Raw genomic sequence first — 12,448 nt, 5'->3', positions numbered from 1 at the left:
TTAACGAGTGATAGATAAATATTTTCGTTGTTCAGGGTGGGGGTTCAGCGCAGCTATATTGTTTGGCCTAAAATAACAGGTACCGAGATACGTATAGACGGACGCGAAGGGCGTTTTAAAAAATATTATTTAATTATACTATTAACATTTAATTAATTAATTAAATTAAAATTAATATTTAATAATTATTATTTAATTATAAAATTTATAGACTTAATTGCAGAAAACTATAGTTTACTGTAAATATATGCCTAGGAGTAATTTGTTGTAACGTGCTGTTGTATTCAAATATTTGTGTTAAATTAGAATGAAGATGTTTAATTCAATATTAAGTGCTGTGATATACTAATTTTAAACCTATTTAAATTTCTTATATATGCTTACTAAAGATTAAAAATTACACATACCAAATAAAACTAGGATTCTAATATACATTCACAAATTATAAAATTGATGTTTATTTCAAAAGACTCATTGAATAATGTTTTTAACTCACTGCTTAATTTACTAATTAATATTTATTTATTTCACTTCACTTCCCAATATCCTTACAGGTAATCTTTATTAAAAAAATTAAAACTTTGGCTGTTGTTTTAGATCTTGACCTTCCTGAAGTGTTTTATTTGGAATGCTTAGCTGCTAAAGGAAATTGTAGATTTTCTTAGTTTGCTTACTGCTTCATCCGCGTACGTCAAATTTCATTCAGTAGTTTTCATGGTGTGCCTGAAAACAAAAAATAAAAATAAATTGTCTTTTATACGCCTATATGCGTGTTTTTTCTGATTGCTTGTTGCAAAAATCATATTTGTAAATTAGCCAAGTCCTTAATTAAATCTTGCCGAATAGAAAACAAAAGCCGAGCCTGTTTCACATGTTTCTCTTTCTTATATAAAACTAATGTGAGGAGAAAATGTATGTAGGCACTTAAGCAAATTATATTGCCAAGATAAAGTAGTTGTTCTGATAGTCTGCGCAGTAAATAATTGCCGTCAATCTTAGCACGGATGTGGCAACACAAATCTTGCCAGACTACGAAAATATTTATCATGTGGTGGCTAGTTTTATTTATGGTAATTTTTGTGTTATATTATTATTATTATTTTTTAGATATAATTTAGAATAAACATCACGCAAGCGACAGTTCAAGTTAGCTACAAAATATTTAGTACCTAACTTGAACTGTAGGTTTCTAAATATTTAAAATTGAAATATTTAGAAACCTACAGTTCAAGTTAGGTACTAGGTAGTCCAAGTTAACTACTTATGTAGTTTGAAAATTGTTTGAAATAGGTTTTTTACAAAAATAACATTTTTGATACAATAATTTTGAATTTATTGTTCCCAGAGAGAATTTATTGCGATCAATGTGTGACAAAAATATGTCTGTGCAGTCCCACATTGGGAGCCGTTTCTGGGTGCTCCAAAACAAACTAAACGTGTGCACAAAATTTCAGCTCAATCGGTAGAAGCATCGGCTGAGTTACAAATTTCCACCCGAACATACATACATTCATACATACATTGCAAGTAATATTATATTTATAGGTATATTAATAGGTTTTGTAAGCATTGCCGTAAATGGCTTCTTGATTCGAGAAAGAAAATTATGTTATAATCAACTAATGAAAAGATTTTCATTCTTTCTTTCAAATGTTATAATAAGTTCATACGCAGTCTATATCGCACAAAGATAACTCCGATAGTACGCACACCTGACTAACTGGCTCTAGCCGGCTGTAACCGCTGCGCGCCGGCGTAATCCCGCCGGAACCGGCGCAATCCGGTTCGCAAACTTTGTTCTGTCACGCTTGCTTTGCGGTTCACGCTCCCCACTTACAGTGTTGATCTGTGCACACAATTTGATAATGGATTTTAGTTATCCCGTAGTTGTGAGAATTAACATTAATTGTTTTGCGTTTGACGGTCTTTGGGACTCCCTAGGAGTGTAAGCAACTAAATACGAGTATGGTCCATTCCCAGCATCAAGATATTCTATTCATGTTGAAAAAATCATTATAATCATAACAGCCATAGACATTTCTATATTAGTTAGGAGAACCACTAACGATCCTGTGACTTTAGCCAGGAAAGGAAATATACTTACTTTGAGACAGAAATAATTTATTTTAAATATTTCGATAAATCTAATACCAAAGGATATTAATTCGGAAAATGTTAAATCTGCCGAAAAGTTTGGGTTATCAAGTCAACTCTTTACTGGTAGATCTGGTTATAATTATAATACTTTGTATATATCAGACTTTATAAAAAATCCAGCCACTCGTCACCTCGTTATTTTAAATATCATTGATATCAACAGAAGAAAAATAAATTCTGACGCAAATCATCAAATCGCCCAAAGGTGTTCCAACTGAATGAGAGCTATTACAATAAATATGAACACACGAAATGCCAGACCGACCAAGCAAAAAGCCATAGAAAAATAAAAGCTGGTGACAATTACTATACCCTTTTAGCTAAATGTCACGGCATCAGAAATGGACTCGGCGAAAACTGGACATTTCAATGAGTACAATTTCGGCCCCATTTAAAATATTTGGGCTGAAACTCAAAATGGATAATTACAGGGCCGTTTGCCCGTAGAATTGTTGCAATAGAATCGCAAATGCTTTCTGGTCGCACTAAAGATGGTTGGTTAATGCGCCGTGCCTTGTTTTGGACCATTGCATCGGATACTAATCTATGGATCGCTAATAACTGGAATATTTGTTTTTTTGCATATTATTTTGGAGTTCAAGTTACATGACAGCAAAAGCTATAATAAAAAATATCCTTCTCAATTCATGAGCATTTGCCCTTATTTTGAAAATAAAAGTTGATTGGACAACTACTTCTCCATATATATAATGTTTTTCTAGATAATCAAAAAATAACCACAAATTAAATGAAACCATTATATTCTGAACTAAAGCAGCTAAGACTGCTTTACGCCGGCATAAAGCAGTTTGATCCGGCGCGCTCGGCACTAAACTTTGTTTTGTCACTCGTTCTAGGCATACCTAAGTTGGCTTTAGCTCGTATCTAATTGAACTGATTACCTGGATTTGGAAGCTGATATGCTTAGACTAAGTTTGTGACTGAATAAACCATAGGATTGTAAGTAGTTATATGAATTCTGTGAATTATGAAATTGTCATTTTTTCTGTAATAACACTTTCAAAACATCGGTGATGGATTTACAATTCATTTAATAATAAGAAAGGAATACGCGACAAATGTGTTAAAAAAATTCAGAACTACTAAAACAAACGACAGTTACGTTCCTTACTACGCTATTTAGCCATCGATCTCGACGCGACTGTATTAGCAATGCTCGCGTACATCACCGGCTTACATTTATCAGGCGGCATGTGTTTGTAATGCGCGAGCGCAATACTCAATGATCTACTGCCGAATCTAGATGGCTTTATTTAGTACTTTAGGCGAGTGTTGTGCTATGTTTATATGTCTGACGAACACCAATAAACCGTAACAGTTGAAGAGGGTAACAACATTAGTTATTTCTGTTCAACAAAGCAATTTTCTTGACAGAGAAAAATATTTGAAATTATATCTACATTTGCAACTTATTTGTCTAGTGCAATCTTTGTGGCCAGTGCAGTTTATAAAAAAATAAAATAAATAGGTGTATTAGGACAAATCACACAGATTTAGCTAGCCCCAAAGTAAGTTCGAGACTTGTGTTATGGGATACTAACTCAACGATACTATATTTTATAACATATACATATATAGATGAACATCCAAGACCCGGGCCAATCAGAAGAAGATCATTTTCCATCATGACCCGACCGAGGATCGAACCCGGGACTTCTCGGTCCAGTGGCAAGAACTTTACCACTGCGCCACCGAAGTCGTCAAAATTCGTCAAGTTGATTTAGTACATTATAATTCCTGCACAGGAATACCGGCTATCAGCCTAAATAGCAACTGCATGTATAAAATCAACCGATATTATTTTTTTTAGTAAAATATCCCTTGACACGACAGCAGCCCATAAATAAAAGTGCAGTGGTGCATCGCAATGAAAACGTCGCGACTATTCCATGACAAAGTGCCTCGTGCACGAGTAGATTGAGGCGGGCCTGCCATCGGTGAAAACATCAAGCGATTGTGAAGCGGCATTGTATGGATGACAAAACAGTTTTTCAAAACTATAGTGGGCTGGGCTTACAGCAGGACATTGCCACATATATACGGACATTGGACACCAGCAATACGTGTTCCCGAGTTTTTAAGAAAGCGATAAGACTGTTCTTGAAGACTCTAACGTCGAAGCTATAAGGATGGACTGTGGTTAAGCGCTAATTGTCAATATGATAGAGGTGGAATTTCTCCTTATGGCGAAGGTGGAAGCGGCTGGCACAAGGTCGAATAACTCCTGAGAACTCTCTCCATGCATGCAATAAGCCTGAACTGATAGTGCATAGGACATGATGTCACGTGCCACGCTTGGAGTGCAACTAGATCTTCCCGACGATAATAAAAGCTAGTGGCTGACATTTAAGTTTAAAAAAAAATAAAAATATTTTATTTTAAAAATTCACCTCCACACTATCACAGCGGTCACCGGAGCCGAGCTATCAAAAATCGTAATTGATTTTTTCACGGGCGATGCGTCAAGCGCGATCGCAAATGGCTAACGTCGGCCATATTGAATTAGTGCGTGAACGACGGTGACTGTGACGCGAGAACACGACTGATTGGAGCTGCTAAGAAATGGTAAGAAAAATAAGAGTGTTGTCATTCTATTCTATACATAATCCGAATGAGTTTGGTTTTCATAGTGATCGTATTTCGTATTTTATGAAATTCCACTTTTAGTTGACGACTCAAAATACTTATGTTAATTTAGAAATAGTTAAAATGACTTTTTTATTAGTTTTAAGAATCAGTTTCCTTTTATTTTTCACACTCAAAACAGATCATCATCCCAAGTATTATGGATCTCCGCCTCATTTTATTTTCATATTTATTTTAAGTTGCAATTTATGAACAAAAACATTTATGTAATATGTAAAGGATTTTGTTTTGAATTGTATGTATTTATATAATACTAGCTACACACTGTCGACGATCATGGACAAATGCCGACGTGAATGCATGTCCATTAACCATTGCTTAGTTTATATGACTGATTTTATTCACCGCAGTGAAACACCAGAAATGTATGCCGAATACGGCGAACTGGCATTGTGGAACCTGTAATAGGACTTTCACGACCATTTGATAGTTAGTTCAGTAAGTTTACAACGCAGCTCCACAACATTTTTTGTCCCACGCAAAAATTCACTCATGAAATTAATTAAAAAACACTTCACGGCGCGATCAAGTCCAAATTGATTGAGAGCAGCGCCCTCTGACGGCGCTAATGGGACAATACTGTTTCATTTTTAATTTTTTAAGTTAACTGCATTAAGTTTTGGGAGTTTTAAGGAAACGTCCATGTCACTCTTCGTTTGGCGCAGGTTAATTGAGATTTAAAAAAAAAGATATTAGTAAACAAATGCTGGTTGCCTTTGCTTTTAAGGACATTAAAAAGTAGACTAGATATTTCTTTTGCTGGCTCCACACTACCGCGGAAAAGTTCGCCGGACTTCGACGGATTCGGCATACATTGATGTTTTTTCATTGCTGTAAATAAAAGCATTCATACATACTACGCATTCGCGTCGGCGTACGGCGATAGTGTGAAGCCGGCATATGTTGGTCTCACGTGTTTTTGTGTAAACTTAATTCTTATATCCGCTTATTTATAAAATGTTAAAAAAATACTCTTAAGATAAAGTATGTATGTTTTGTTGACGGAACGAGTATGCTTTCACCTCTTCAAAAAAATGAATGAGATATCAATGACGAACGATGATCTTTTGTTATAAAATAGGGAGCTACAGCGTTTTCAATCATTGTTTGTAAATAACATTATTACCACTATCTTAGCTTACTTTTACTTGACTTTTCATTTCTAATATATACATAAACATAATTTCAGAAGATTAATCTTGTTATCAATTCAAAGTTATCAACGCATGGGTCGTATAGTGTCTGGGTTTGTGCTCAAAATACAGCCAATAACCGAAGAGGTCGTAAGTAAGCTGTTGGTTTAATTTGCGTCCCGTCAGATGGCGTGTGGTGAGCTCTAAAATCTGTATGTTAAAGGACATTTACAACGTGTAGTCACTTGGTAGACTAGTTAAGTAGATATAATAAGAATGTATAGATTACAAGAAGAAATATTACTTACCTTAGGAGTTACACTATCAGATGGTGATCGTACAAAAATCTGTTCAACAAATTTATCGTGACAGACAGACAGACATACGCGACAGCTATGCTACTAATAGCGTACACTACAAATAGTATTAATACAATCGAAAGATTTGTTACCTATTACAAATTATAAGATAGGGCTTTTGTTATTAATACCTTAACTTTGCCATAATGGCTTGAGGGCACTGAAGGCTTTACCATCAGTTTTCTTCACGTCCGAAATTCTGTATAACCGTTAATACTTGAACTGAGGGTAGTTAACAGAGGCAGTATGTCAGTGATCTATGTAAACGTGCAGCGCAGCGCATTCCATGCACCTGTTGACAATGGATGGGCGTGATGCACGGCCGCTGTTCATTTACTAAATGCGTTTTTGTCTGCACTTTCTTCTCGTAAATATCACCGTGTTGTCTTTGTTTTGGGATGTGTAAAAAGCGTCTATTCAATCTAGTTAGATACATTATGTACAAGTAACAAGCTGGTAATTTATATTCAAAGTAATTCATTGGAGTATTTAGCTTATTGAATATAATTAAAGACTATTTTTTCTTTAATTTTTGTATAATGTGAAAAAATTGAACTGAATCCAATAGTTTTAATAATCACATTTTTTGTCAATCCTACACGGATACCTAGTGATGACACTCATAAAGAAATTAGTCCCAATTGAAATTTGTAATGTATTATTGCGATTATACTTACAATGAACATAGGTACTATAATATTCAGATAAATAATCTACCCTTGACTTGGGTCCTAAACGTGAGCCAATCTGAAAAATGAAATTTTCCACCATTGATGCTCGAACCTGGGACCAAATTCAGTTTTTCTTCTTAACAATAATGCCACGGGCGTCGCCAGAATTGTTACCGTATCCTTAACATAATCATGATTAAGTAGTGATGGTCTCAATAAGGCTCTCAAATTGGTCGGCACTCGATCGTCCCAGTCGGAACACTCCCACAAATTAATACGGTTAACTCCGGTTAACGGCCGTCACCTGGAGCCTCTGCCCACCCCCTATTTCTCTTGCCATTGATGCCCTTTACTGGATAAGATAGGGATTAGGTATGTAATGTAAATAAATAATTAAATATATAAGCAACAACATAGTTGATTTGCAGATGCAAATAGCTGAACGAATGCAATGGAAACTTTCGATAGATTTTTTTCTAAAGTAATTTTGAACCACACATGTTCAACACCCTCTTTCCCAGGTATTATGCGTAGAGTTTTTAATACAAAAATAGAAAATTATTAATTTTGGTATAAATTACTCCGTGATCTGTGATATAAATGAGGCCTGTGATATCGTGGGCCGGGTCGTGAGGTTGAGCTACGCGATGGCTGTCATCCATGCGTCAACTCGTGAACGGGTGCTGCCAGAGGGAACTGGTCATCTCGTTTCTCATATATTTTCATGTAAGTTAATTGTGTTTCACATCGATATATATATTATAATCAGCACTCGGATCACAATCATAACCTATTTTGATATACCTTTTGACTATGTACATTATGTACTTTTATATATTATTAGAAAGAAAAAAAAACATTGTAAGAAACAATAATGGTAAGCCGATCTGGCATGATAGGGACCAACACTGTTCAAATGAGTTTCTTTCGGCATTTCTTCTCATCAGTGGTCGTTCCGAAATGTCAGTAGTTTGAAGCTTGTGAGAAATAACTATAATAATAAAGATTGACGAGAAAAAGTGCCTGTGAAGGTCTAATTTCTGAATAAATGATTTGAATTTGAATTTGAATGAAAATTCTAAAAAATTGTCATCGGACGACGGACGTGTTACACGCCTTTTAGAATAAATATATAGACCGCTAAATACCAAATAATACACATATGTAGGTCCATTTTCACGTTTACTATTCAAGTACCAATTATACTGTCTTCCGTGTCATCTGTTTTCTTAAAAAACTGTAAAATTCAATATACATTTGCTTGATTGTGATCAGTCACACTAGCACACAGTACACCCTGACGTGACAACATTACATAATGGATATAGAATCGAATTCGACGCGTCAAGACGTTACACTCGATATGTAGGGGTATTCAAATGTATTTTAACCTAAGCATGAATAATCCCACCAAATGTGTAATTCGTGTCAATAGTTATCAGCTCAAACAGAATGTCTTAATAAATATCGCGTCACTTCCAGTGTCACTTGTATTCCGAGCCCATCAATACCCGCTGACATCGCAACATAGTGGTCACAGGCTTGAATTAGACGTTCGTACGTTACGCTCGATATGTCCGCCAGATTAGAAGCATCCTTGAAAAATATCTAATAGGAAATTTACCTGGGATAATCCTGAAACGAATTCGTACGAGGTGATTAAAGGATAAAAATCCTTGACATTTGTTCTTTTTGCTCACCAATACCTCGCTTCTGACTAAAAATTATCACATTACACATATACACAAATGAGTCAAATTTGGAACATTTTCACGAGTTTTTACGTCAACATACTCAACCACAAAGTCTTAGCAACAAAAGTAAACAAACACGGGTCATCCTAGTAAGAGATAAAGTGTCCATTAGACATGTCACTGGCCGGACACGGGCCGACGTAATCCTGACGTGACTTTTGATGACGTTTTTGTCCGACGGTGACGGGATAAGTCGACGGTTTGCGACTTACAAATTGTCACTCAAAATGAGTGTATTTTCCTTTTGGTTTTCACTTTACTTATCTTTTGCGGTAAATTTTATAAACAAAATATATGTTTTGTACAATTTAACATTTTAATACAACTAATGGAATTTTAGATGTTTTTGACAATTTCATTTTCTGAATGTTTCAATGATACTAATAGAAAACTGTGGATGAAATATGTCGAATTACTTCTTACTAGTTTTTATAGTATTTTCAAATTGAATTGAACATTCAGTCTCTATCAAAAATATCAATATGAATAATTTCTTCAAAATTTGCAGATGCAATAACAATTTCCATTCCCAAAGGGGTTTATATTTCTAGGAAGGGTTTGCGTCGAAGGTCCATTTTAAAGTCCAACTTTATAAATAGTCCGTACACCTTTGACAATAGCCTTGATTTATCATTATACCTAATTTGACGACCCACCACTAGGCAAATTAATCTAATGCCTAACACACTAACACAACAGTTCGAGTGACCATTCTTCATTAGTACAAAGGAGACCGCCTTTTGTCTCTTGTCCATTCATTTACAATTGTTGACTACACCCTACATCCCTATTCTGACTTCGAACCTCAAATTCATCCTTATATTTCCATCTCATTCTACTTCTATAATCACGAAGGGGATAGAGTAAGACCAGTAAGTATATTTTCGTCGTGGGAAGCCAGAATAGGACGGCTGTCGCCGGGACGTGATCCCTGTCAACAAATCCACAATACAGGCTGAGTCGTTGTCACCCTACTCCAACAATGAAATGATTAATGCACAGTTCTTGTACTTACTATTGGTTTCGATCTAATGGTGGGACGTGAGTGCTTTTTTATTGTTACGGCGTAAAATTATTTGTAAGCTATTATATCTGTAATGTTAATAAATGACAAAGTAAAATTCATCTGTAGACACTTTTCACGAATTAATTCATCTAGTTTGCGTACAATTTTTATGATTTTTATATTTATGATAACAATTTTTATAGATACTCGTGTGTAATTTATATTTTTTAAATTTTTTGTTGGTCTATGGTATTTTATTATCTTTTGTAGGTATATCGCCGGACACGTTTTCCCGACCGGATTTTGTTTGTTATATTTATTTATTTGTTTGTTAATTCGTTTGTTTATTTATTTATTTATTTATTTATTTATTTATTTATTTATTTATTTATTTATTTATTTATTAAGGTACACCAACAGTATTTACATACAACATTCGACACAAAGCACATAAAATGAAGTTCTAATGTAAACACCAATGACAGGTATACACAACGTTCACCATAGATTCCAAATAAACTAATTAAATTTTATTAAAAATATAAATGTGATTATCAATCATTGATGAGGTTGAGCAATGCCAACTAATATTATAAATGCGAATGTAAGTTTGTTACAAATCAACCAATCTTCTTGTAAATTCCTAGGAATATGAATTTGTACTTTTGTTTTTTATAGTAACAAATAAAGACTCATTTGTCTTTGCGTTTCGTTTCTTCAACTTGATCAGCGATACTTAATTTTTTTATTTGTCTATGTGTTTAGAAATAAGATTATATGTATAAGTTACTACTTTTATATATATACCGTAACTTATTGAATAAAAATATATAAAAAATAAATTGTTCAGTTATATATACCAATCGAACAAAAAACTTAATAGCTACAAAATGCAAACAGAGGTAAACATTTGCACAGAACTTTTTTAAAAGAGAATACTACAGAAAATATATTAATAAAATAAATTTATCAGGACAAATCACACAGATTGAGCTAGCCCCAAAGTAAGTTCTAGACTTGTGTTGTGGGATACTAACTCAACGATACTATATTTTATAACAAATACATATATAGATAAACATCCAATACACGGGCCAATCAAAAAAAGATCATTTTCCATCATGACCCGACCGGGGATCGAACCCGGATTACCACTGCCACCGAGGTCGTCAAATAAATAAATTTAATCTTTTTAATAATATATACTATGGCACCTAAGTGAACTAGCCGGGTGGACCACGGCAACAAACCGTTCATATTGTACCAATATATTTTTTAAACACACTCTCCCGATCTCCGGTTATCCACGCCACGACATGTCGTAAAGAACTCCACATTAGCACGTCGTGCTAAGTAAAAAATAATGATGACAAACGTGCGACGTATACCGGGACATAAACATGCCCCAGTGCAGGTGTGCGCCAGACACAGAGGAGATTACTAGCAGAGACTAAGCCACTTGGAGTTGAACTCAGTCCGTCCAATTTTCAAGTGGTGTGTGACCGTCAATTCATATCAACATTAAGATGAGCAACGAAATCAAAATCAAATCATTTATTCAGAAATTAGGCCTTCACAGGCACTTTTTCACGTCATATTCTAAATTAAATGATGTTTACCAAAGCTACAAACTACTAGCATTTCGGAACAACCACTGCTGAGAAGAAATGCCGAAAGAAACTCATTCAAACAGTGTTGGTCCCTATTATGCCAAAAGGACTTACCATTTTTTAAATATAAATTTATGTATATTTTAACGACGTGCACGCAGTCGTAAATATGCACTGACGCCAGAAATAAAAAAGTTACAAACAAATTATAATGCGTTTCGTATTATCTAATAATGCGTTGGTAAATTTGCTATCGCCAATGCCATATTAATATAATAATAATAATAATAAAAACGTTTATTTACTCTTCACAAAAAATGTCCTTACAAACTAATTAACACTTATTGGGATATACTTATATGATACTGACATTGTATTCTCGTGAAGAGCCTAGTTCCTGAAATTGGTCCCTAAGGACCTGTGCTACAGGTAACTAGGCCCCCGCCCTCGGCATACTTGATGTCGTGTATTGTTTCAATACGTGTTGTTTATTATAAACTAACAAGCTAAATAATCCTATTTTATTCCTAGGAGTATTTACATAGTATTTAAATGTATATAGGCTGTCAAGTTGTAGTTGAGTGTGTGAGAGGTGTTTATGGGTGTGTGAGTGTATTGTGTATGGTAGAAGGTATTATTTCGGTCGGAGATAGCATTTGAGTGGTGAGTAGATTTAGACGGTAAGGTTAGTTGCAAAGTGAATTAAATTTTAGTTTAGATTTAGCTGATTGGATGAAGAAAAGTTTCTGTCTCATTGTAGTCCAGTTTTTTGAGGTAAGCTACTATAGCTTTTTTACAACTATATTTATGAAGGGGGTATATGTTTATTAATTTATTTAGTTTATTATAGATGAATGGCCCTAGGTAGCAGAAAAAAGAGTTTGCAGTAGCGGTGTTGAGGGGGGGGATTTGGCAAACTGATGGTGTAGTCCGCCTACCTCTATACTTGTTCGGGTCATATGTGAGCTGGGAGTGTTGTCTGAGTGAAGTGTACAGTATGAAAGACTGTCTGACAGTAAGTACGTCCCAGTGTTTATATAACTCTACCGTCGGGTACCTAAAAGGGAGTCCCGCCGCTACTTTGAGAATGG

The 12,448-nt window shown here is 34.7% G+C and overlaps 2 long non-coding RNA genes across 2 annotated transcripts in view; one reads left to right on the top strand and one right to left on the bottom strand.

The window, feature by feature from the left end:
- Positions 1 to 12,448, top strand: part of LOC135310069 (uncharacterized) — a 121,280-nt gene that overhangs the window by 51,453 nt on the left and 57,379 nt on the right. The gene's annotated exons all lie outside the window — the stretch shown is intronic.
- On the bottom strand, positions 261 to 4,669 carry LOC128683978 (uncharacterized). Its single transcript, XR_008406340.1, has 3 exons — positions 4,569 to 4,669; positions 1,711 to 1,846; positions 261 to 723 (listed from the first exon to the last, which is right to left on the bottom strand). It is a non-coding gene; the product is annotated as an uncharacterized LOC128683978 (long non-coding RNA).

The sequence above is a fragment of the Plodia interpunctella genome, chromosome 3 (assembly GCF_027563975.2).
Source record: "Plodia interpunctella isolate USDA-ARS_2022_Savannah chromosome 3, ilPloInte3.2, whole genome shotgun sequence".
Classification (NCBI taxonomy): domain Eukaryota; kingdom Metazoa; phylum Arthropoda; class Insecta; order Lepidoptera; family Pyralidae; genus Plodia; species Plodia interpunctella.
The sequence above is the reverse complement of the archived record's forward strand: the minus strand, read 5'-3'. Positions and strand labels throughout refer to the sequence as shown.